This window comes from Carcharodon carcharias, chromosome 18 (genome assembly GCF_017639515.1).
Source record: "Carcharodon carcharias isolate sCarCar2 chromosome 18, sCarCar2.pri, whole genome shotgun sequence".
Lineage (NCBI taxonomy): Eukaryota > Metazoa > Chordata > Chondrichthyes > Lamniformes > Lamnidae > Carcharodon > Carcharodon carcharias.
This window is the reverse complement of record NC_054484.1, coordinates 41,255,940-41,282,987: the sequence shown is the minus strand read 5'-3', so window position 1 is coordinate 41,282,987 and position 27,048 is coordinate 41,255,940.

The window sequence follows — 27,048 nt, the reverse complement described above, 5'->3', positions numbered from 1 at the left end:
CCAGCCAGCCTGTTCATAAATGGGATCTGATGGAGTCGAATTAAAAATTACAGAAACATGCAGGGAGATCTTGACTGGGAAATTTCAAGAATCTTACTAGTGCTGTGTACTGATAGGCTGTAAGGTTTTTGCTGGTTAAATTGAAGCACTATTTCTATGAAGACTTGGCAGGTCAGGTCCCTAAACCTCTCTGAACTTAATCAAATGAAGCATCTTCTTACCAGGAGAAAGTGTGGATTTCATTCTGGGGAAATACAAGTCATCTTTTGGATTACTTAGCGCTTTGACTGAAGACCTTTAAATGTACTGTTGGATTTTTGATACGTCAGAAACCAAAAAAGTTTACTTTTAAATTTGGAACAGATTTGAATGATGGTCCTTCAAAAGTTGAAATCATTTTCCTAAGTAAACCCAAGGGCCTGCCTGATGGTTATGGTTGATAAAGTAAATATTTCGTGATATGAGCAGTTTTTAATCACAGCGCTGGATTTTTGCAGAGTCAGGAAGACTCCGTGGAATTTTAAACATGGCAGGCGGGACCCGTTTCTGACGGATCCAGTTTTTGTCAGCAAGGAGAATGGGGTAGGCGTGACTCACACGGGAAGGAAGCCTGAACTCAGCAGGGCCATTTGAACTTAGTGCTGAGTTCCCCATTTTGGCCATCGCAAGGATCTTAACCTACAGTGTGGAAGTCACAAATGAATGCGATAGGCAGTAATGCTCATAAAGGGTGGATAAAGTCTGTTTAAATTTTGTGACGTTATTAAAATCCCCCACTCTTTAATAGGCTTATGTTGTCAGCAAAAGTTTAAAAAAAACCCTGTTGGACTGTATTGATTGACAGGCCATCTGGTGTAGGTTAGAAAACAAATTACCATCTAGTTGTGCATTTTCAACAGAGGTCTATGTTGATTATTCCCCAAGGGCTATTATTATTATGTCATTATGAATGATTAGCTAAGTTTCAAGAGTTACAATTATCTCAGTGGAGATTTCTGAGTTTCTGTCTTTGATATGGGGTCTGAATGGAATATTATTTGTTATTACAAGGGATTAACCACTTGAGGAGATTTAAAACTTTGAACTGGTTTCTCGAATGTGAGTTTTTTCACTATCCTGTATGCATGAGTGAGAACTGTATTAGGTTGTTAGAAGATTATTTTTTTCATATCCACATGGCTCCTGAGGTCTGCCCATCATGGATACTGGGTGAGTGGCTATGGAGGTGGCATGGAGTTATGAGATGGCATGGGATATGAGGGGACATGTGGTGGGTGGAGGCCATGAATTGGCATAGAGGAGGCATGGGGGTATAAGGGGACATATGGCAGGGTGTGAAGGGTGAGGTTTAGTGGGCCTAACAGTGTGTAAAGCATTGAGGACAAAGTCCCAGAGAGTTGAGGTGGACCTTCTAACCAACCCACCTCAACTCTTACCCATCCCTTTGACTACCTAGGATCTGCTTCTGACCCTTCCTGATCCTGTCTCCACCTGCTCATGGGTTCCTTTAGACTGAGGTGGGTGTGCTGAGTTGGGAAATTTCCCGACTCAAGCTACCTATCCCTTTAGAAAAAAATCCAGCCTGCATTGTCCAAACAGTTATGTCATTAGTTGGAGATGTCATACGTTCTGGTCTCAGCCAAATCATTGTCAGCCTTTATGTTAACAAAGCCAATAAAAAATGTAAAGTGTGGGAAATAACAACTGGCTGTCAAGTCATTCATCTCACTATAAAGTGCCTCAGCTTCTCTAACTTCTTAGAGTGAGATTAATCAAAACCCTATGAAGGCTTAGCAATATCAGAAAATGGTGCCTTATTTATCTCAAAAATTGGCTTCATTTGCTATTCAATGCCTCAGTTCCAAGAATTGCTGCTGACTGAAACCAGTATCAAAAAATGTGACTTGCCATTAACACAACCTGAACAAACATTATTTGCTACATTATAGTTTTCATTAAGCCAGTGTAAAATGCATCTTCTTGTTCTTTATTATGTTGAGAGTACAAGTTAATAAGCAGAAGACACTTTCCAATAGAATATAATCATGCATAAAATGTTTGTGCACAATTATTATTTAGCCTTGGTCACTTTTTTGATAACCTTATTAATGTTAATTTAAGTTACAGAGTAGTTCAGTAACTCAGGTTCACATAGCTGACTATCATTACTTTATGAGCATTACCACCTACTGCATTCATTTGTGACTTCCACACTGTAGGTTAAGATCCTTGTGATGGCCAAAATGGGGAACTCAGCACTAATACCCAATATTTTCATAAGAAGTATACAAGTAACTCCAGACCAAGTCATTAAAAATAGTGCCAATTCCTGCTCAGGCAAATTACTTCAGGACATTCTTTGATAGTGTTTTGGTTCTGCAGGCTGCTTAGACTAGAATGATTGGAGTTAATTAGTGTTTAATCCTGAAATATCTTCATGCTTAATAGTTATTTTTATGGAGGTAGAGTGAATTACAGCAGATTGAAGATCTCTCAAATTTATCATTATTGTCTTCAGCATTAATAGGGCATTTTAGAAGTGAACAACACAAAGAATTATTTTAATAGCTGAGTTCAGTACCCTGAGATTGTATTGTATTTCTTTCACCATATTGAAGAATGCAACCATATTGCAAATCCATTGGTATAAAGGACTGCCATACAGGATAAAGCATGTGATGATAAACATTCAGATTGCTGTTCAGAAATCCTTTGAATCTTTTTATTTATTCATGGGATGTGGGTATCTCTGGCCTTCAGTATTTATTGCCAATCCCTAACTGCCCTTGAGATAACTGATGACTTGCTTAGCAATTTCAGAGGGCAGTTAAAGTTCAACCACAATGCTGTAGGTCTGGAGTCACATATAAACCAAACTGAGTAAGGACTGCAGCTTTTCTTCCCTAAAGCACAATAGTGAACCAGATGGGTTTTTATGACAATCCAGTCGTTACATGGACACCACTAGCTTTTTCTTTTAATACCAGATTTATATATTACCCGAATTTAAATTCCCCAGCTGTCACATTGGGTTTTGAATTTAAAATTGTAATACAGCATTCAGTGTCAATTGGGTAATATTACCAACTGCCAGCATCTGCCAACTTTATCCCAACATGAGTCATGACTTTTAGGGGAGCAGAGATAAAGTAACAGGAAACAATTCAAAAAGATCTGACCAACATATTTCAGCAGGGAAAATATCTTGCCTCAGGTCTAGAAACATCTAGATTTTTCTATCAAGATCACCGAACATTAGAATCATAAAGGAAAGGTTATACTGTCCTAGTTGCTCTATTTATAGATACATAACTGCTGATTAAATTAAGTATTATTTGAAAGGTGTAATATCTCCCTAGGCTGGGGCACTACCTGCTGTTTAATTCAATATTCACTTTATCATCAGTAAATTAGCTGACACAGTAATTGAATGGAATATGAAGAGCACACAGGTCTTTTGTAGTTTATTTGAACAGTCAGGTCAGTACAGAGAAAACTAGATGGATTAAAGAAATATCTCATATTAAGTCTACACAATAGTCTTGTCCTTAAGTTTTTACGCATTATGTATATTGCTATTTTATTTATTTATTTATTTAAAATATTTTTCACAGTCAAAGTGACCTTATCATTGGAATGACTATTAACTCATCAATCATAATTTTGGCACACTTTGCTAAATCAGTAGTGAATCTTAGGAATAAAAACAAATGTTAGGACATATTTCTATTTTGGAAGCATGGTGAAATTTAAAAAAACTGTTTTCTTTCATGTTATTTCATTGTGCGAAAATGATTATTTATTCCAACCAAAAAGCTTTAACTGAAGTACTAATGAGCTTGCATGAATGGACCCATTCAAATAGCAGTCCTTGGGAGCCTCTTCTATTGTGAAAATTTCTCAAATTCATATGTAGGTAGGAAAAAGTAGAAAACAAGGTGGTATTGGGATCCTGAGCTACTTGTCACAAATATTGTAATCTCCTGTGTATGGTGTTAGAAGTTGTGAAGAATTCTGATAGGAACCTGCTGGGATTTTGACTTCAGGGCCATATTTTGGTGAGTATTTGTGAAATGCACAACAGTGTAACCAGGACAGTTAAATTACTTTTCTTCAATGTCTCCCCCTGTTTCTAGTGACTTGAAGGAATTACTAACCATGAGCTGTGAACCATTGTTAGTGATCTCTTCATCCAATCAGTGATGAACAGAGACTTGAGGCCAATGCGCTTTAGTAGGGCAGGGCACTGTTTCACTGGAGTCGGTAGCCTGATCAACATCTAGAATTGTGTATGGGCTTCAGAGTTCTCATTCCACGAAGCAGTAATTAATGTTCCCCTGAAATTGCCTCTAATGCTCATTCCAGTTACAAATGTGTAGAAATCAATGTTACTTTCCGATCACTTGTCAAATTTTGATCCATTGTCACAGAGCCCATCTACTGCAGATATATTCTATGCATTGTTTTGCAGAGCTACACTATCACTGAGGTTTTTGGGAGGAAATATTAGATGCTTGAACAGCTCAAGATCAACTTTATTAAGTTCTCCACCATTTTGATTGGCTAAATTATCACTAATTGTAGGAAAGCAGCTAATGATGGTGCTCTCTGCATCAGATGTATTGGTCTGCATATGACAAAAATCACCCCTCTATCTTCCAGAAACTCCTTTACAAGACTGTAGTTTGATGCAGGACCTTCATCTGTGTTGCCTTCATTAAACTCTTTGCAAGAAGTGTACTGAGGTGATGTGCAGCCATGAAATGAATTTAATCAACTCTCCCTTTCTGTCATATTTAAAGGACGAATTACAATAACCACAAATGAAAGAACAAGGTTTTCAACCAACATTACGAATTCTTTCATATATTACATACAAGGGCACATGCCTTGCATAAATTGTTTAAATTGGTTCTACCTTCTTGGAAAGATATTTGGCAAACCTTCTCTAAATTTGTTTAGAAACAGCTTCAGGATGTAAGTTACAGGACTTGTACATGTAATCATAGTGAATAATAGGTGTTCTCCCACTCCAAACAAAAGAAAGATCTGTCAAACACTTTTCAAATGGATCCTGCTGGACTGGGATTCAATTCTGGCACAACTGAGATTATAGAGCCCAAGAAGGAATGGTTTGTCTGATCTTTGGAGCCAAATTAATTTTCATTTGGGTGTAATTCACAGCACAGGTACTGGTCTCCCTTGTATCACTTACCTTCCTTATGAATTCAATAAGACATAATAAAGGTATAAGAATGTATTTTTCTGTATGTTTGGCCCTGGTTGTGAATTAACAGAAAAACAAATAATCTGAATTATATTTTTAACAGTGCTTTGCCGTGGTTAGCACAAGCCTTGTGTGACTGCTTTATGTGAGATGGCACAGCGGAAATAGTCTTAAACCACACATTTGAAATATTGAAGATACTTTCATCCAGGATTAGAAACATATTTATTTAAAAAGCAAAACATTTGGAAAACTGGCATAAGGCAATTAGATACCTAAATGTTTAAAATTGTGTATTTTTAAAATACATTGTTTGTGCTATACTCATGTTTTTACATGAATAATTCTCAGAAATTCCCTGTAGTATTGAAAAGTCTCACTTCAGTTGAGGTGAATGCATGTGAATGAATTTTATTCAAATGAAAACAATGGCAGCATTCTCTTCCCCTGTGAGACCATAGTGCTGCTTCACCAGCTGCACTCTCTCAGTGAAAAGCTTTGTCTACACAATGCTGAAGTTCTATCTACATCCAATATTCACACTGACATAGGCTTCTAATGGAAGTGTTGACTCTCAGCATAAATTGCCATTTGTCAGGTGAGGAGGAGTAAAGGGAAAAAATCTGAGTGAATGATGGACAAAAATACACAAACCTTAACTGCCAATTAAGAGACTAAACTGCAGAACTTTCCAAAGACACCTGTGCTTGAATTTCAACATGTTTTACAGTCAGCCACAGTTAAGGCTTTTATGCTGTGATAAACAGCTAGGGAGTGATTATGCAGCAAAAGGGGAGTGTGGTGCATTTGACAGGCTTGTTCTGTGTGCCCTAGATTATAGGCAGAGGAACCAAAAACTGATCATAATAGATCTGGACCTAGGCTACCTGCTCCACCCTAGCATTTCCAGCATTGTTTGTTTCTTAAATTAGTCCAGTACATGCACCTCCATGACAGGAGGCAAAAATCATGAAATCAGCTGTAATAAAAAAATAAGAATTTGTTACAGCTCCCAAAGCAGAGGTGCTGATGATCCAATTCATTGTGACAAACATTTCTGTTGTTCTCCAAGTAAAAGGAGGATATTTTCGTCAATTATCATGTTGCTTTGCTCAAGGGGTTGTTTGTGTTAGAGAAGTCGCAAAATCTATACATTAGACATGGCCATAATAAAGAATTGGTTAGAGATTGTCTCTTAACCAGCAGAGGGAGCTACTAACCAGTGAACATTGTTTCTCAATAACAATTGTATTATGCTGTATGAATATTAATCCTCGCAGAAATTGAATTCCATAAATAATTGAGTTGAAGACAAAAACAGACAACTTTATTGTTTGGGAAAATTTTTTGAGAATACTGTATCAAGGAGCCACTAAGAAATGATACAAAATTATCCTTGTGTACATTAAACATCATCACTAAAAATCAGATATTTGGTCATTATCACATTGCTGTTTGTGGTTGAGCTCAAATTGGCTGATGTCTTTCCTACATTACAACAGTGACTATGCTTCAGAAAAGCACTTTGCTGGCCATAAAACATTTTGGGTTTCCTGAGGTTGTGAAAAACATCTTTCTTATTCCTTTTGGGAGGGGGTGTTGCTAGGGACATCAGTAGAAATGCAATAAGGTCTCAGGTCTTAACGTCTGCTGGCTAGCAGGAGAAATATCCAATGACTACTGGAAACATGTGCATGTTTACACAAGGTGAGCACAGAGTCAGCCTCAGTTGTGATGCTCTCATGGTAGAATTGCACACTTACTGTCTACTTCTGCACATGAAGCATGGCCATTTGAGTAAGGAGCTGGAAGTTACCTCATGCCCATGAAACTACCCCCAGCATCTTATTATGATCAAGGGGAGAGACAATGTTTAAAGGGAGAGTGATAAAGTAGTGGGCAGCCAGGTGGTCTGGCAACAGGTTAAGTTAATTGTTACCATGAATTCAACTGTGGAGCCCATCAGTGTCTGCACCAAGTGAAGCTACACGTTGAATGTTCTTAATGTTCTCAATGCACGTGGTTGAAAAGTAGGGCTCTGTTGTCTGATCTTTTTCATTCTCATTCAGCTCTTTACCATGAACAAGAAGTTAAAATGTAGCTTAGCTCCTATAATTGCATCTTCTGATGAAATGCTAAACTGATCTTTTCATAGGTGTCTATGTGTGATGATTAACTGGTAGATTTTGATGATAGGATATGTTGTTGCTAGCTTTGTAACCATTGTCAGGAAGATTTGATAATTCTCATCATGTTATTGGAATTTATTGTAAAGCAGAGTAATAGTGGAGTCTGCGTCTATGAGCCTATGTCTGTTTGTGGGTATGCGTGACTTAACTGAATTAAAGGCAGTTGGTCTGAAGACTTTGATGTATTAGAAAATAATCTTGGTTTGAAATACTAAGTAGGTAAACATAGGGGTAAAGGGAACATTTGCATTTTCGAATAAACCAGATTAGACTGATTTCAAAGGAGGGGTGAAATGTGTCACCTAGCCAGGTGAAGTAAGAAACAGTGGGGAGAGTTTTCTCCGTGTCAGGGGGGTTGTGCAGGGGCAGGCGCACGGCCGATCAGCGCCCCCGATCAGCTGGGCGCCATCATTTTACCAATTAAGGCCCGCCCAGTATGACGCGTGCCCGGAAGCACTGAGTGCTCTCTGTGTGGGTGTGGGGGGAGGGGGTTTGTTGTCTGAGTTGGGGAGCGCAGAAATCTCCCAGGGGTGCCTCAGGGAGATTAGTTGAAGTTCCGAAAATGTTAATAAAGAAAAGAAAATTAAGACATGTCCCCTCGTGTGAAAGTGTCACATGAGTTGGGGCAGGTCTATGGATGTTATTAAAAGTTTTTATAAAACTTTAAATACCTTCATGAAACCTCATCCCGCACCGTGGATGAGGTTCCATGATAAATCCGAAAGCCGTCTGGGCTCTTTGCCTGCCCGCCAACCTTAAGGTTGAATGGGCAGCTCCATTAAGTTTTGTAATTGATATTTAATTGGCCTTAATAGGCCTTTGTTAGATCGCTGGGCATGCAGCCGACTTGGGCGCATGCCCACCGACCTGAAAATCTGAATGATGCGCGGTGATGTTGGGACGCCCACCCAACATCATCGTGCGACATTTTACACGTCAGCCAGTGGACCCTGCCCCCCCCCGCTTAATGACCCGAAAACTCAGGCCAGCATGTTTATTTTCCCAAAGATTACTGGTAAAATTGGTACAATGAGAGATTTTTATTATCAGAGAGGTAAAGTCCAATGAAAAGTGAAACAATGGGAATTTGCATTCAAAGGGGAAAATATGTATAATGGAGCGAGGGCTGTGTGTAAGGACAGGCATTCTAAGATCTATCAATTGTGCAATGCCTTCAGCATCTACGAAGAATTGAAATGAAGGAAACTCACTTCGAACTGGATTGTTCAGGGTATCATGTTTCTTTGCCTGGGTCTTTTAAAATCTATGTATCTTACTGTTGCCTTAACAAAAGTGTAACTGGGAGTTAGATTAATTAGGAGATTTGGAAGTTATCACAGTAGTAATTTGTAGATCAGTGTGCGTACTTAAAATCATGTTTTCTATGAATAAATGTTTAATTTAGTCTTGTAAGAAACCTATAAGACTCGGTGGTCTTATTACTACTGAATTCAAGGCATGCATCTCAAAATTTATACAATGTGCAAAACAGTTGTGGCAGTTGCTTCAATTTTCCCTTTGGGATTTGAGAAGCTCAGTATTTACCATTGGCTGTGACATAACATCATTTCCCATTGTTATAAGTAGACTCATCCTGCTGTTTATATTTCTGTTTAAAAGGCAATTTGCTTTATCAGCACCTGCTGATTCAATTTTTCCAGGAATTTTGTTAGTTTAATATTTAATACTTCACTGTTCGTACCAGTTTTTTTCCAAGTACTGATGTACCTTCTAGCTTATATTTTACAATTAACAATATATTGCCAGCTCATTTGTACTTTCTTATTGGTCTTTCATAAGTTATGTTATAAAGTAAAAATAATACTGATTAATAACTAGTTATGGTTAAAACTTATTTTAGCAAGATTGTCCAATTAGTGTACACTTCCATAAGTAATTTCTTGAGTTTTATTTTGGACAGAGGCAAAGTACACAGACAGAGGTTTGAAGACACACAAGGGCACTTTGAAAAGATCTGATCAGGATCTGGGCGTACTGCTTCATTTTCCTAGAGGCTACATGTTTGCCATCTATATTTATCCTCTTGGTGAACCACTGAGGATTAAAATAACAGAACAACTTTGGTTGGTTTCACAAGTTCCCTGAGGAATTTTAATGTTCAGCTGAGAGACCTTCCGCTTGAATTTTAACAAACTGTGCTTTGCCACCAAGCTCTGTTTGAGTGGATTGGTGGAAGGTTTCCCGGGAATGTCAGAGCGCATTTTGTCCTAATACAAATTTGAAGTTTTCCTAACTGTGGGTGACTATTTGGACTGTAGCAATCAGGATCGAATAATTGAAAATAAAGAGGTAACATCTGAACTGTACCTGTAAAGTGAGCTGAAACAGCGAAAAATACCTGTACAGTGAACAGAGGCAGCGAACTATACCCGCACGGTGAGCAGAGGCAGTGAACAGTAACCGCACGGTGAGCAGAGGCAGCGAAGAGTACCGGCACGGTGAGCAGAGGCAGCGAACAGTATCCTCACGGTGAGCAGAGGCAGCCAACAGTATCCGCACGGTGAGCAGAGGCAGCGAACAGTACCCGCACAGTGAGCAGAGGCAGCGAACAGTATCCGCACGGTGAGCAGAAGCAGCAAACAGTATCCGCACAGTGAGCAGAGGCAGCGAACAGTATCCGCACGGTGAGCAGAGGCAGCGAACAGTATCCGTGTGGTGAGCAGAGGCAGCGAACAGTATCCGCACGGTGAGCAGAGGCAGCGAACAGTATCCGTGTGGTGAGCAGAGGCAGCGAACAGTACCCGCACGGTGAGCAGAGGCAGCGAAGAGTACCCGCACGGTGAGCAGAGGCAGCGAACAGTATCCGCACGGTGAGCAGAGGCAGCGAACAGTATCCGCACGGTGAGCAGAGGCAGCGAACAGTACCCGCACTGTGAGCAGAGGCAGCGAACAGTATCCGCACGGTGAGCAGAGGCAGCGAACAGTATCCGCACGGTGAGCAGAGGCAGCGAACAGTACCCGCACGGTGAGCAGAGGCAGCGAACAGTACCCGCACGGTGAGCAGAGGCAGCGAACAGTACCTGCACGGTGAGCAGAGGCAGCGAACAGTACTCGCACGGTGAGCAGAGGCAGCGAACAGTATCTGCACGGTGAGCAGAGGCAGCAAACAGTATCCGCACGGTGAGCAGAGGCAGCAAACAGTATCCACACGGGGAGCAGAGGCAGCGAACAGTATCCGCATGGTGAGCAGAGACAGCGAAATATACTCGCACAGTGAGCAGAGGCAGCAAAATATACCCGCACGGTGAGCAGAGGCAGTGAACAGTATCCCCAAGGTGAGCAGAGGCAGCAAACAGTATCCGCAGTGTGAGCAGAGGCAGCGAACAGTATCTGCACGGTGAGCAGAGGCAGCGAACCATATCCGCACGGTGAGCAGAGGCAGCGAACAGTATCCGCACGGTGAGCAGAGGCAGCGAACAGTATCCGCACGGTGAGCAGAGGCAGCGAACAGTATCCGTGTGGCGAGCAGAGGCAGTGAACCGTATCCGCACGGTGAGCAGAGGCAACGAACAGTATCCGCACGGTAAGCAGAGGCAGCGAACAATATCCGCATGGTGAGCAGAGGCAACGAACAGTATCTGCATGGTGAGCAGAGGCAACGAACAGTATCCGCATGGTGAGCAGAGGCAGCCAACAGTATCCGCACGGTGAGCAGAGGCAGCGAACAGTATCCGCACGGTGAGCAGAGGCAGCGAACAGTACCCGCACGGTGAGCAGAGGCAGGGAACAGTACCCGCACGGTGAGCAGAGGCAGTGAACAGTATCTGCACGGTGAGCAGAGGCAGCGAACAATATCCGCACGGTGAGCAGAGGCAGCGAACAGTATCCGCACGGTGAGCAGAGGCAGCGAACAGTATCCCCGTGGTGAGCAAAGACAGCGAACAGTATCCACACGGTGAGCAGAGGCAGCGAACAGTATCTGCACGGTGAGCAGAGGCAGCGAACAGTACCCGCACAGTGAGCAGAGGCAGCGAACAGTACCCGCACGGTGAGCAGAGGCAGCGAAGAGTACTGGCACGGTGAGCAGAGGCAGCGAACAGTATCCGCAAGGTGAGCAGAGGCAGCGAACAGTATCCGCACGGTGAGCAGAGGCAGCGAACAGTATCCGTGTGGTGAACAGAGGCAGCGAACAGTATCCGCACGGTGAGCAGAGGCAGCGAACAGTATCCGTGTGGCGAGCAGAGGCAGTGAACCGTATCCGCACGGTGAGCAGAGGCAGCGAACAGTATCCGCACGGTGAGCAGAGGCAGCGAACAGTATCCGCATGGTGAGCAGAGTCAGCGAACAGTATCCACACGGTGAGCAGAGACAGCGAACAGTATCCGCACGGTGAGCAGAGGCAGCGAACAGTACCCACACTGTGAGCAGAGGCAGCGAACAGTATCCGCACGGTGAGCAGAGGCAGCGAACAGTATCCGCACGGTGAGCAGAGGCAGCGAACAGTATCCGCACGGTGAGCAGAGGCAGCGAACAGTATCCGCACGGTGAGCAGAGGCAGCGAACAGTATCCGCACGGTGAGCTGAAATAATGAAATAAGAGCAACAAGGAGAGGATGAGATAAAAGCAAAAAACTGCGGATGCTGGAAATCCAAAACAAAAACAAAAATACCTGGAAAAACTCAGCAAGTCTGGCAGCATCTGCAGAGAGGAACACAGTTAACATTTCGAGTCCGAATGACCCTTCAACAGAACTAAGTAAAAATAGAAAAAAGGTGAAATATAAGCTGGTTTAAGGGGGGGTGGGTGGGACAAGAAGAGCTGGATAGAGGGCCAGTGATAGGTGGAGATAACCAAAAGATGTCATAGACAAAAGGACAAAGAGGTATTGAAAACAAAAACAGAATTACCTGGAAAAACTCAGCAGGTCTGGCAGCATCGGCGGAGAAGAAAAGAGTTGACGTTTCGAGTCCTCATGACCCTTCGACAGAACTGAGGACTCGAAACGTCAACTCTTTTCTTCTCCGCCGATGCTGCCAGACCTGCTGAGTTTTTCCAGGTAATTCTGTTTTTGTTTTGGATTTCCAGCATCCGCAGTTTTTTTGTTTTTATCTAAGAGGTATTGAAGGTGGTGATATTATCTGAGGAATGTACTAATTAAGAGTAGAAAGCAGGACAAGCAAGGTACAGATAGCCCTAGTGGGGGTGGGGTGAAGGGAAGGGATCGAAATAGGCCAAAAGGTAGAGATAAAACAATGGATGGAAATACATTTAAAAATAATGGAAATAGGTGGGAAAAGAAAAATCCATATAAGTTATTTGAGAAAAAAGGGGTGGATCAGAAAGGGGGTAGGGATGGAGGAGGGAGTTCATGATCTAAAATTGTTGAACTCAATATTCAGTCCGGAAGGCTGTAAAGTGCCTAATCGGAAGATGAGGTGCTGTTCCTCCAGTTTGCGTTGAGCTTCACTGGAACAATGCAGCAAGCCAAGCATGGACATGTGGGCATGAGAGCAGGGTGGAGTGTTAAAATAGCAAGCGACATGAAGGTCTGGGTAATGCTTGCAGACAGACTGAAGGTGTTCTGCAAAGCGGTCACCCAGTCTCCAATGTAGAGGAAACCGCATTGGGAGTGACGAATGCAGTAGACTAAATTGAGGGAAGTGCAAGTGAAATGCTGCTTCACTTAAAATGAGTGTTTGGGCCCTTGGACAGTGAGGAGAGGGGAAGTAAAGGGGCAGGTGTTGCACCTTCTGCGGCTGCATGGGAAGGTGCCGTGGGAGAGGGTTGAGGTGTAGGGGGTGATGGAGGAGTGGACCAGGGTGTCCCGGAGGGAACCATCCCTGCGGAATGCTGCCGGGGGGGTGAAGGGAAGATGTGTTTGGTGGTGGCATCATGGAGGAGTTGGCGGAGATGGCGGAGGATGATCCTTTGAATGCGGAGGCTGGTGGGGTGATAAGTGAGGACAAGGGGGACCCTATCATGTTTCTGGGAGGGAGAGGTAGGTGTGAGGGCGGATGCGTGGGAGATGGGCCGGACACAGTTGAGGGCCCTGTCAACCACAGTGGGTGGAAAACCTCGGTTAAGGAAGAAGGAGGACATGTCAGAGGAACTGTTTTTGAAAGTGGCATCATCAGTACAGATGCGATGGAGGCGAAGAAACTGAGAGAATGGGATGGAGTCCTTACAGGAAGCAGGGTGTGAGGAGCTGTAGTCGAGATAGCTGTGGGAGTCAGTAGGCTTGTAATGGATATTGGTGGACAGTCTATCACCAGAGATTGAGACAGCGAGGTCAAGGAAGGGAAGGGAAGTGTCAGAGATGGACCATGTGAAAATGATGGAGGGATGGAAATTGAAAGCAAAATGAATAAATTTTTCCAGGTCCCGACGAGAGCATGAAGCAGCACTGAAGTAATCATCGATGTACTGGAGAAAGAGCTGTGGGAGGGGGCCGGAGTAGGACTGGAACAAGGAATGTTCCACATACCCCATAAAGAGACAGGCATAGCTGGGGCCCATGCGGGTACCCATAGCCACACCTATTATTTGGAGGAAGTGAGAGGAGTTGGAGGAGAAATTGTTCAGTGTGAGAACAAGTTCAGCCAGACGGAGGAGAGTAGTGGTGGATGGGGATTGTTCGGGCCTCTGTTCGAGGAAGAAGCTAAGGGCCCTCAGACCATCCTGGTGGGGGATGGAGGTGTAGAGGGATTGGACGTCCATGGTGAAGAGGAGGCGGTTTGGGCCAGGGAACTGGAAATTGTTAATATGATGTAGGGTGTCAGAGGAATCACGGATGTAGGTGGGAAGGGACTGGACAAGGGGAGAGAGAATGGAGTCAAGATAGCGAGAAATGAGTTCCGTGGGGGAGGAACAGGCTGACACGATCGGTCTGCCAGGACAGTCCTGTTTGTGGATTTTGAATATTGAGTTCAACAATTTTGGATCAAGAACTCTCTCCTCCATCCCCACCATTTCCGATCCCCCCCTTTTTTTCCAATAATTTATATAGATTTTTCTTTTCCCACCTATTTCCATTATTTTTAAATGTATTCCCATCCATTGTTTTATCTCTACCTTTTAGCCTTTTTCGATTCCTTCGCCCCACCCCCACTACAGCTATCTGTACCTTGCTTTCTAGCACATTCTTTAGATAATATCACCACCTTCAACAACTCTTTGTCCTTTTGTCTATGACATCTTTTGGTTATCTCCACCTATCACTGGCCCTCTATCCTGCTCTACTTGTCCCACCCCCACCTTAAGCCAGCTTGTATTTCACCTCTTTTCTATTTTTACTTAGTTCTGTTGAAGGGTCATTCGGAAGCGAAACGTTAACTGTATTCCTCTCTGCAGATGCTGCCAGACCTGCTGAGTTTTTTCAAGGAGAGGATGAGAATAGATTAGCAGGTGACATTAAATTTAAACCAAAAGTTATATTTAAGCATATAAGTAGTAAAAGCATAGCTAAGGAAGGGTGAGGCTGATAAGAGACCAAAAAGACGTTCTTTTGGAAACAGGACCTAGGCTGAGGTACAAAATATTTACCTTGCATCAGTCTTCACTAAAGAGGATGCTGCCAAAGTCACAGTAAACAAGGAAGTAGTAGGGAAGTTGGAAAGCACAAAAATAGATCTATAAAGGAGTTACTTAAAGGGTTAGCAGCATGCAAAGTAGAAACGTCAGTCAGTCGATATGGAATACATGCTAGATTACTGAGGGTGAAATTTGCAAAGGCTGTGGCCACACTCTCTGATCTTTCTTAGCCATGGAAGCTGTGCCAGAGGTTTGCAGATGTTACATCACTGTTCATTAAAAGGGAGAGGGATAAACCCAGCCAGTACAGGTCAATCAGCCTAACATTGTTGGTGGGGACACTTTTAGAGACAATAAACTGGGACATAATTAATTGGCACTTGAAAAATATGGGTTAGCAAATGAAAGCCAGCATGGATTTAAAGGCAAATTGGGTTTGACAAACTTGATTGAGATTTTTGATGAAGTAACAAGTGGGTAGATTAGGGTAGTTTATGATGTTGGAGACTTTGAAAATGCATTTGATAAAATATAAAGGATTAAAGAGGTAGTGGCTACATGGACACGAACCTGACGAATGGACATTAAGCAGAGAACAGTGGTAAACAGTTGTTTTTCAAACTGCTGGGAAGTGTGCAGTGTTGGATTTGGGGCAACTGCTCTTTCTGATTTTTGTTTTTGGCCTGGACTAGGGTACACAGAGCTTAATTTCAAAGGTTGCAGATGGCACGAAATTCCGGTATATAGGAAACAATGAGGAGGATAATAACAGATTTATGAAAACATAGACAAACTGATAAATTGGATAGACACATGGCAGATGAAATATAATAAATATAATGCAGACAAATACAAAGCGAATAATTTTGACAGGAAGAATGAAATGAGGCAATACAAACTAAATAGTACAATTTTAAAGGGGGTTTAGCGATATAGAGACCTGGCGGTCTATGTAACTCTTATAGAGTCAAAACAATTAAACTAAATTAACAAAATTTGGCGGTCTATGTACATGTAGTAATTATGGTTTTATTTAGTGTGTAATGTAACTTTAAGAATAATACTTGTTAGGCAATATCAAATGATCTGTAGTAACAAATAGGAGTGTCGCACGGGCTATCTCAGCAGTCAGTGTAAAGATAGAGTTGGAGTTGAAAGCACATATGTAGTTGCTGCTTAGTATATTGTAAATAAACTTAATGTTTCCACCTAAGAAGCGTCTGCAGATCAACTTTGTCACTAATAGCGCAACTTGGCCACCCTACAACTGGCAACAAGGATAAAACAGAAGAAATCAAGTTAGAAAGAAATCAGCACTCTACCTCGCCCAGTGATTGTAAATAGCAAGCTCTGTTTGAATTGAAGAAGTTATCCTTTCTCAAAATGCCACAATTTGGGAGAATTGATCCTTTTGAACCAGCCACAGACAACTGGTGTCAATACATAGAATGCCACATGTTCCTTTTCCAAACGAATGAGATTTTGGGGGAAGAGAAGAGGCAAGCAATCCTCTTGAGTACTTGTGGGAGCAAAACCTGCGGTTTGATTTGAAGTTTGACGACACCCAGTATCCCAGATTCGAAGAATTTTAATGAATTGATGGACCTCATGAAGGGACATTTTCAACCAAAGCCCTCAGTCATAATGCAGAGGTTTAGGATTAATTCACAAAATAGAGCCCTGGTGAGACAATTGCATGCTATGTGGGAAATTTGAAGCAGCTAATGGAACATTGTAAGCTCAGTACGACTCTGAACAACATGCTCAGAGATTGTTTAGTGTGTAGTATGAAAGAGGACTCTATTCAGAAAAGATTATTGTCCGAAGTGAACCTGGCTTTCAAGAAGGCACCAGAGATAGCATTGGTCTTGGAAGGCACTGTAAGAGATTCAAAAGCAATACAAAATGGTGCCATCCTCCACATCGGGTGGGAATCCTCAGCCAAAAGATGCACGAGAAAGGGAGACTCTGCTGAGAAGCAGGAAACAGCTCCCACTAGCCAAAGATAAAGAAAAATAACTTAGCAGCAAAATTGAAGAATAATTTTACTAGTGGTGGAAATGATCAGTCTTTTAGCGAATGGCAGTTTAAAAAAATTGAACACTACTATTGTCACAGAAATGGACATATAATGAGGCAGTGAAAGGAAAGATTCAAGCAGGCTTGTAAACAAAAGAAGAAGCCCAATGAGATTTGCAATGTAGAAGAGCCTGAAACAACAAATTCAGACATTTACTCCTTGTTTAATCTGAAAGTTGGAAAGACAGAACCAATATTTGTCACAGTGAAAGTAAATGGCAAACCTGTTAAAATGGAAGTGGACACAGGACCTTCCACTACAATAATTGGGGAACATACCTTCAGATATTTGAATGACAGTGAACATCAATTAAGTTTAGAGGAAACAAATGCCAAGCTAAAAACATATACGGGTGAAGAAATTCAAGTAAAAGTTATAAGCAGAGTAACTGTCCATTATGGAGACCAATCACCCTTGATGGTGGTAGCAGGTGAGAGGGTCAAGCCTCCTGGGATGAAATTGGTTGAAGAAGATTAAGTTAGAATGGGCTGAAATTTTCCAGTAGAGAACAAATGGGCTACCAGAGCTACTTAGAAAGTACACCACCGTCTTCAAGGATGAACTGGGGAAAATCTAGAGCCTGCAGGCCAAGCTTCCTGTAGATCCAGAAGCAACCCCTCTCTTCATGAAAGCGAGACCAGTGCCATATGCCCTTAGAAAAAGTCGACATTAAACTGAACAGGTTAGAGAAACTGAGCCTTATACAACCTGTTCAGTTCTCCAGATGGGCAGCACCCATAGTCCCTGTCCTTAAACCTGACCAATGCTTCCAAATTTGTGGAGACTACAAACTGACAGTTACTAAAGTAGCTAAGCTAGACCGGCAACCCCATTCCAAAAATTGAAGACCTGTATGCCAAGCTGGCACGAGGGACAACATACACAAAGCTTGACATGAGTCATGCTTATCAACAATTAGAGTTGAATAATGCCTCCTGGGAATTTGTCACAATTAATACCCACAAAAGTTTGTACCAATATACATGATCGCCTTTCAGTCTCTCCTCCACTTGTGCCATCTTTCAAAGAACATTGGAAAGCTTACCACAGGGACTGCCCCAGTCTGTAGTCTATCTATACGATGTATTGGTGGCAGGATTCACTGAAAAAGAGCATTTTGCAAACTTAGAAGAAGTCTTAAAACGTTTCTTGCAAGCTGGAGTGTGTTTAAAAAAGAAAAGTGCACATTCCAAGCGAGGGAGGTAATCTATTTGGGTCACCGGGTAGATTTACAGGGCCTCCATCTGGTTGAGGAGAAAGTGAGAGCCATAAGAGAGGCACTTGCGCCAAAGAATGCCTCCGAGCTCAAATCATTCCTAGGAATGATCAATTATTATGGGCAGTTCTTACCCAATTTGTCTACAGAACTGGCCCCCCTGTATTCTCTACTCAAAAAGAACCAATGTTGGTCTTTTGAGGCGCCCCAGAAAGAAGCTTTCATAAAGGTGAAACAATTATTGCACTTGTCCAATCAATTAGTGCATTATGACCAGGTGAAAGAATTGGTGCTGACATGTGACACATTCCCTATGGAGTGGGAGCAGTGTTCTCTCATTGGATGGATGACAGCACGGTACGGCCAATAGGTTACATATGAAGTACGCTTACCACAGCGGAAAATACTCGCAGATAGAAAAAGAAGGGCCTGTCCATCATCATTGGTGTCAAGAGATTTCACCAGTATGTACACAAACACCATTTTACAATTGTTTCAGACCATAAACCATTGCTTGGATTGTTTAGTGAGGACAAGGCTATACCACCCATAGCCTTAGCAAGAATACAATGAAGGGCTTTAATTCTGGCAGCATTCGAATACACTTTCGTACATAGGCCTGGCAATCAAATCGCAAACGCTGATGCCCTTAGTCGTTTGTCTTTACAAGAAAATGATGAGCACGTCCCAGTTCCACGGGAACCTGTTTTACTGTTAAATTTCTTAGATCCCTCGCTGTTATGTGCTCAACAGATCAGAGACTGGACAAGTCAGGACCCAGTCCTATCTCAAGTACAAGAACAAATGCTACATGGTTGGTCACAGGAGCCCACATCTGATGAAATGAAACCACACTTCAACAGAAGACATTAAATAACCAGCCAGGGTGGCATCTCATTGTGGAGAGCACGAGTGATAGTTCCTCCAAAGGGAAGGGAGCCTTTTTAAATTGAACTACACGGTGCACATCCAGGAATTTCCCGAATGAAGACCATAGCACGCAGCTATCAATGGTGGCCTGGGACAGATGGCAAGATAGAGAGTTTAGTAAAGCATTGTGTGCAATGTCAGCAACTGCAAAAGTTGCCAGTGACAGCTCCGTTACATCCATGGGAGTGGCCAGGTAGACCCTGGGTGTGGTTACACATTGATAACGTTGGGCCTTTCCTGGGAACAATGTTTCTGCTCATTGTCGATGTCCATTCAAAATGGTTGGACGTAAATGAGGTAAAGTCACCAACATCGGGTGCTGCAATTGAGAAATAACGTCAGAGTTTTGCCATTCATGGACTACCAGAAGTAGTCATTTCTGATAATGGCACAGCATTTACGAGTGCTGAGTTTCAACGATTTATCAGCATCAATGGTATCACTCATGTAAAAAACTGCACTGTACCACCCTTCCTCAAACGGATTGGCCAAAAGGGTGGTTCAAATGTTCCAGGCAGGCATGAAAAAGCTAACTGGTGATTCCTTGACAACCAAGCCAGCACGCTTCCTTTTTCATTACAGGACTACCCCTCAGACAACAACAGGTGCCATGCCTGCGGAGTTATTGTTGAAATGCCGTCTCAGGATGAGATTGAGCTTAAAAATGCCAAACTTAGAGGGAAAGGTGGAAAGGAAGCCAGAAAACTAGACACGACTGGCATAGTGAGAGGAAATTTACCATGGGAGAGCCGGCATACGTAAAAAACTTTGGGGAAAGACCAAAATGGTTATCAGGTGAAATAAGTGCGGTGACTGGACCCCTATCTTGCCACGTGGAGGTGGAAAGCCAGATCATCCGTAAATATAATCCAGATATATGGAGAGAGACAAATCACGAAGATTTGGTTCCACCAGTGACCATGACCAGGTCTGCATTTCCTGTTGAGGATACTCAACCCAGGACTGACATGTCTGATGTTCCTGTAAGAATTGAGGATATAGAACTGCAAGTGCCCACCGAGCACCTGATGTTCAGGCAACTTCAGAAAAGGAGGTTCCTGACAAAGAATCTGAAGTTGTTCCACACTACCAGGAAACCACCTGAAAGACTGAACTTGTAAATTCTTTACCCAGTGTAAATATTGTTATCTTGAAAAATATGTACTTGTAAATATAATATGTATAGCCGAGTTAAAGGAAGAGGAATGTAGTAATTATGGTTTTATTTGGTGTGTAATGTACCTTTAAGTATAATACTTGTTAGGCAAGATCACATAATCTGTAGTAATCAATAGGAGAGTAGAGTGGGCTACCTCAAGCAGTCAGTGTGTACATAGAGTTGGAGTTGAAAGCACATGTGTAGTTGCTGCTGAGTATATTGTAAATAAACTTAATAGGCAGGATTTTGCCCTCGGCAAGCAGGGGGCGGGGCCCATTCGCCGACACATAAAATGATGCGGGATGACATTGGGCGGAACCCCCGACGTCACCCCGCCCCATTTAAATTTTCAAGAATGCGGGCCCGCAGCAAAATCAGCTGTGCACCCGCCGACCTGGCAATGGCCAATTGAGGCCATTGACAGGATCATTGAAACAATTAAAGGACCTGCCCGTCCAACCTTAAGAGTAGAGGAGCAGGCCAGGAGCCCCGGCGGGCAATAGAAAAAACATAAAACCTCATCCACCAGCGGGATGAGGTTTCATGCAGGGTTCTAAAAAGTTTAATAAAGTTTTACTGTAATTTATGAACATGTCCCATCTCATGTGACATTGTCACATGAGGGGGACATGTTAGGGAATTTTTTTTTTTCTATTTTTAATCCTTTTCAAAGTGTAAGCGATCTCCCTGAGGCAGCACTTAGCCTCAGGGAGATCTGCGCTCTTTCGTGTGCATGCGCATGTGCAACAAAGCCACTCTCGCTTTTGGGGAATCCCCCCCCCACCCACAGAGAGCGCATAGTGCTCCCCGCCGGACATCACGCTGGGCGGGCCAATTAAAGCCTGCCCACGTAAAATGGCGGCGGGGTCCTCTTCTCCGGTGGGGATCGTCTCCCCGCCTGCTGGAGATTGGGTTGGGCCCACCCAGCAGGCAGAAAATTCTGCCCAATGTTTCCAGCCAAGGAATGTCTGCAGATCAACACTATCACTAATAGCACAAATCGGCCACCCTACAACAGTACACAAATCTTTTAAGGAGGCAGGAAAGTTGAAAGGACTGTTTGAAAGGCATACTGGAACCTTGGTTTATAAAAGAAAGGCTTAGAAGTGGATTTTCATCCTCGAGGTGGGTAGCAGGAGTCAGGAAGCTTCCCAGCTCAGCCCGCCTGGTTCGGGAGAAAGTGTCCACAAAGACAGGGTCTTTATTGCTGGGGGGCAGGTGCGGACTGGAGTCGTGCCTGCTGACCTGGGAAAAAATTTGGAGGCAGCCACAGGGGCTGCCGGGGATGGAGGCGGGCAGTTTAAAAGGACTGTCTCGGGGCTGTGGAGCTTTGTCCCAGTTAAAATAAAAACTCAAAGCCCCTTGAGCTCTCAACCCTCACACCGTCTTCACCCTCCAAATACTCCTCATGCCCCAACCATGTCACCTCATGCCTCCCACCAATCCCCCACGGCCCCTCATGCCCCCTATGCTAAGCTCTGCCCTTCCACCCACCCTCTTGAAAGGTCCCTTCATGCAGACTAGGGTTCACGACTCCTCTGAGGAGTCGTGAACCACGACTCTTTAAAACCTGGTCTGACTCAACAAAAATTGTGGAGGAGTAGAACACACCTATCTCTGCAATGGAGCCAGCCAGGTCGGGAGTGCATGGTGCAGGCTTCTGACAGGATCCAGCTAGCACATTTTAAGGGCACTCCCAAAAATCAGACAGCCTGGGTATGGGTTCAGGAATCCTGGAAGCGGGTCCCGCCTGCCATTTTTAAAGGGTTCCCGTGTCAACCTGACTCCAGGCCATAGAGTGCAAAAGCAAGAAAGTTATGCTAAACCTTCATAAAAGAGAAGTTAGGAACCAGCTGGGGAATTGTGACCAATGCTGGACAGAGGACTTTAGGAAGGACATTGAAGTCTTAGGGAGCATGCAGAGGAGATTTACTGGGATGGTAACAGGGTTATGGGTCTTCAGTTATATGGAGAGACTGGAGAAGATAAGATTGGTATCCTTCGAGCAGAAAAAGTTAAGGGGAGATTTGTTAGAGATGTTCTTGAAGGATTTTGATTGTGTAAATAAGGAGAAACTATTTCCAGTAGCATCAGGTTCACTAACTAGAGGTTGCAGGCTTAAGTCGATTGGCAAAAGAAGCAGAGACAACACAAGGAACTTTTTGTTTTGCACAGCATGTTGTTGCAATCTGAAACCTACTGGCTGAAAGGGTGTTGGAAGCAGATTCAATAGTTTCTTTCAAAAGAGAATTTAATAAACACTTACAGGGAAAAAAAATCACTTGCCAATGGGGAAAGGGATTAATTGGATAACCCCATTGAAGCCTGACTCTTGCACAATCAGCCAAATAGCCTCCTTATCTGCTGTATCACTCTATGGCTGGAACTTTCCAGCCCCTCATGCCAGTGGGATCTTCCGGTCCCGCCGATACCAATGGAGATTTTAATGGCTCGCCAGCCCCGCCGCAGGGGAACCCGCCATGGGTGGGCTAGAAAATTCTGGTCTATGGGAGGAATTTTCCGTGCCCGCTGGCGTCAGGCGTGCTCAGTGGTGTGAGCAGACAATATGGCGAGAAGGCCAAAAATCAGTTTCACGACATCGTGAAACCACTTTGCGATCGTCCACTCAGCCCATCAATGACGGGCCGCGTTTCCCACCATCGGATGTCGGGAACCTCATTGTAACGCATCAGCATGTCATTACAAGGCCAGCCCGCCGGGCTCATCCCCGCACTTCTCTCTGGCTGGCTGGTCCACCCACGCTGACATGTTTCACAACAGTATAGAAAAGGCCTGCACTTGGTGGGCTGCATTTTGAGGGGACCTCGGAGGTGAGTACACAGTAATGTTGCAGAGGACTCATGAGGGACGCCTGTTGGACTTCAAGCTTGAGGCACGTTGGTGGGGGCAAAGGCTGCCCTGTGGGTGAAGTGACTTTGGTGGGGATGGGGGGCAAAGGTTGCTCTGGGGTGTGGCGACTTTGTGGGGGGCATACAAAGGAAGCGACCATGCATTAAGTACAAAGTGACCATTCCTCTGTAGCTGAGACAGTTCAGACACAGCCACATTGACATGCATGGAGTCAGGCCTCTAGCTTATCTGCCCACTCAAGCAATGCAGAGGCATAAAAGTGCCACCAAGTGCTCCAGAGCTTTTCGCCCCTTGGGCAAGACTGCAAACTAATGAGCATTTTAGTGGATTGCAGAACAGTTGGATGACTGGGCACATTGTACAATCTCCTTGCTAAAGCTGGCCATGGAGCAGTTGCTGCTGGAGGCGCTCACAGCCCCTTCCAATGTCATCATTCCAGTTTGGACCAGTCTCCTCCACAGTTCAAGCTAACAGTGCAGCCTTGCAGTGTGGTTTAGGAAAGTGCCTGTGCTTGAGCTGAGAGAACAGCATGCAGTCCAATGGGCAAAGCTACTGCCAATTGGTCAAGTGGGAGTGGGATGGAGCAAGGTAGGGTTTCAGATAGCCATGCAGCGCACTAATCTCTGACCATCCTAGTGGTGGCTAGCACTCTCTGGGATGCATTAAGGGGCCTTCAGAGTTAACCAAGACAGGTTCTTCGTTTACCCATGCAAACTCATGCATCTCTCTCTCTCTTTTTCATCCTGCAGGAGTACATCAGGAACATGGAACCTGGTGAACCAGCTGCATGCCTGATGGTCTACAGAGATCAAAGTCGATGGAGGACAGAGCGACTGAGGCTCCTGGCTGGGCAAAGGGAAGAGCAGCACCCTCAGGAAGAAAGGGTCTCCCACACATGCTGCTGAAGAGCCACTGCAAGCCGTTGCTGGTCAGCGCCTAGCTAGACCCAGGGTCTATAGATGTCAGCTTTCATGCCTGCAGATGACTGAACAACCAACGTTGCTGACAACTGCACGTGTCTAGGGAACTGGTCAGTCACATTGCCAGCTGCTGCAGGATTCGGCACCACGGGGACATGGAGGGCATCCATTGCCAGTAGTCTTGAAAGTGACAGCGATGCTCAAGTTCTACATCAGTCGCTCTTTTCAGGGCTTCACAGGTGACCTCTGTGGGATATCACAAGCCTCCACCCATAAATGCATCCATGAGGTCACAGATGCCATATTTACAAGGGCACATAACTTTGTGCATTTCACCTGGGACCAGGACAGTCAGGATGCAAGATCAATTGGATTTCAGATCTCAGGTTTTCCACAGATGCAGGATGGCATCAACCGCACTAATGTGGTGCTCAGATCTCTGTCGCAGCAAGTGGTCAACTATGTCAACCGCAAGGGATTCAATTCGTTGAATGTGCAGCTGGTATGCGATCACCACAAACATATCCTGTAGGCCTGCGCACGGTTTCCAGGAAGTGTGCATGATTCCTACATTCTCAGTTGGTTACAGACCCCTGACGTCTTCAAGGGTGCACAGAGGCTGCAGGGATGGCTCCTCAGGGACAAGGGCTACCCACAGAGGACATGGCTAATGACACCCGTGTGGCAGCCTCAGACTGCAGTAGAGTGAAGGTATAATGAGGCTCATTCTGAAACTCGCAACTTGGTGGAGCAGACCATCGGGCTGCTGAAGTTGAGGTTCTGATGCCTGGGCTAGTCTGGTCATAAAATCAGCCAGGGATGAAAACAGAAGAGCTGCAGCAGCACTAGGTGCATGATTCTATTTCCTTTCAGTTTCAGAACAGTCATGGTTTAATAAATTAAGATCTGAAATGTTATTTGAATCAAATAACTAATTAAGAACTTTCTCTGGTACAACATTTCCAATATTCACTTTCGGCACTCTCTAAAGTCTATGGTTACCTGCCTTTTCTGCAGTGGTGCTGCTTCAGTTTGCCCTGCTGTTACTATTATCACCAACGCCTCACCTCAGTGCAATAGATTGAGAAAAGGTCAAAACAGTTAAGTGATTTATTTTAAAATAGAAGTCACATCTAATAGCAGTTGTGGATCTTGATTCATTGGATAGCTTGCATTTTCTCAGCAATAGAAAGTTACAACTTCATTTTTGTTTCATACTTTGGATGTATGTAATATATATTCACAATATTTTTTTTCCAAAGCTACACAAATTTAGTTAGTAAAACTGGAATTAAAAAGCTAGCTATGGTGACTATGAAACTATTGTTGATTGTCGTAAAAACCCATCTGGTTCACTAATCCCCTTTAGGGAAGGAAATCTGCTATCCTTACTTAGTCTGGCCTACACATGACTCCAGACCCACAGCAATGTGGTTGACTCTTAAGTACTCTCTGAGATGGCTTAGCAGGATACTCAGTTGTATCAAACCACTACAAAGTCTACAAAAAGGAATGAAATCAGATGGACCATCTGGCATCGACCTGGGCACCAGAAACGACAACAGCAGCCCCAGCCCTGTTGACCCTGCAGAGTCCTCCTTACCAACTTCTGGGGGCTTGTGCCAAAATTGGGAGAACTGTCTCACAAACAATGTCCCAGGCACCACCATCAGCATCCTTGGGTATGTCCTGTCCTACCGGCACAGTGGTGTACAGTCGGGAGGGAGTTGCCCTGGGAGTTTTCAGCATCGACTCCGAACCCCACGAAGTCTCATGGCATCAGGTCAAACATGGGCAAGGAAACCTCCTGCTGATTACCACATACCGCCTACTCTCAAGCTGATGAATCAATGCTCCTCTATGTTGAACACCACTTGTAGGAAACACGGAGAGTGGCAAGGGCACAGAATGTAATACGGTGGGGGAGGGGGAGGGGCACCTCAATGTCCATCACCAGGAGAGGCTAGGTAGCACCATATTGACCGAGCTGGCTGAGTCCTAAAGGACCTAGCTGCTAGACTGGGAACTAACAGGAGGGAAAAGCATACTTGACCTCATCCTCACCAACCTGCCTGTCACAGATGCCATCTGTCCATGACGGTATTGGAAGGGTAACTATTGCACAGTCATCATGGAGATGAAGTGCCGCCGTCACAATAAGGATACTCTCCATCATGTTGTGTGGCACTACCATCGTGCTAAATGGGATAGATTTTGAACAGATTTAGCAACTCAAGACTGGGTATCCATGAGGTGCTGTGGGCCATCAGCAGCAGCAGAATTGTATACAACGTCAATCTGTAACCTCATGACCCGGCATATCCCCAACTCTACCAATACCATCAAACAAGAGGATCAGCCCTAATTCAATGAAGAATGCAGGAGAGCATGCCAGGAGCAGCACTAGGCATACCTAAAAATGAGGCGTCAACTGTCAACTGGGTGAAGCTACAACACAGGACTACTTACGTGCCAAACAATGAACAACAGCATCCAATAGACAAAACTAAGCGATCCCACAACAAATGGATCAGATCTATGCTCTGCAGTCGTGCCACATCCAGTTGTGAATGGTGATGGACAATTAAACAACTCACTGGAGAAGGAGGCTCCACAAATATCCCCATCCTCAATGATGGGGGTGCCAAGCGCATCAGTGCAAAAGACAAGGCTGAAGTATTTGTAACAATTTTAGCCAGAGTGCTGGCTGGATAATCCATCTCAGTCTCCTCCTGGTCCCCAGCATCACAGATGTCAGTCTTCAGCCCATTCAATTCATGCCACATGCTATCAAGAAACAGCTGAAGGCACTGGACACTGCAAAGGCTTTGGGCCCTGACAATATTCCAGCAATAGTACTGAAGACTTGTGCTCCAGAACCAGCTGCGCCCTTGGTCAAATGTTCCAGTACAGCTACATCTACCCAGCAACGTGGAAAATTGCCCAGGTATGTCCTTTGCATAA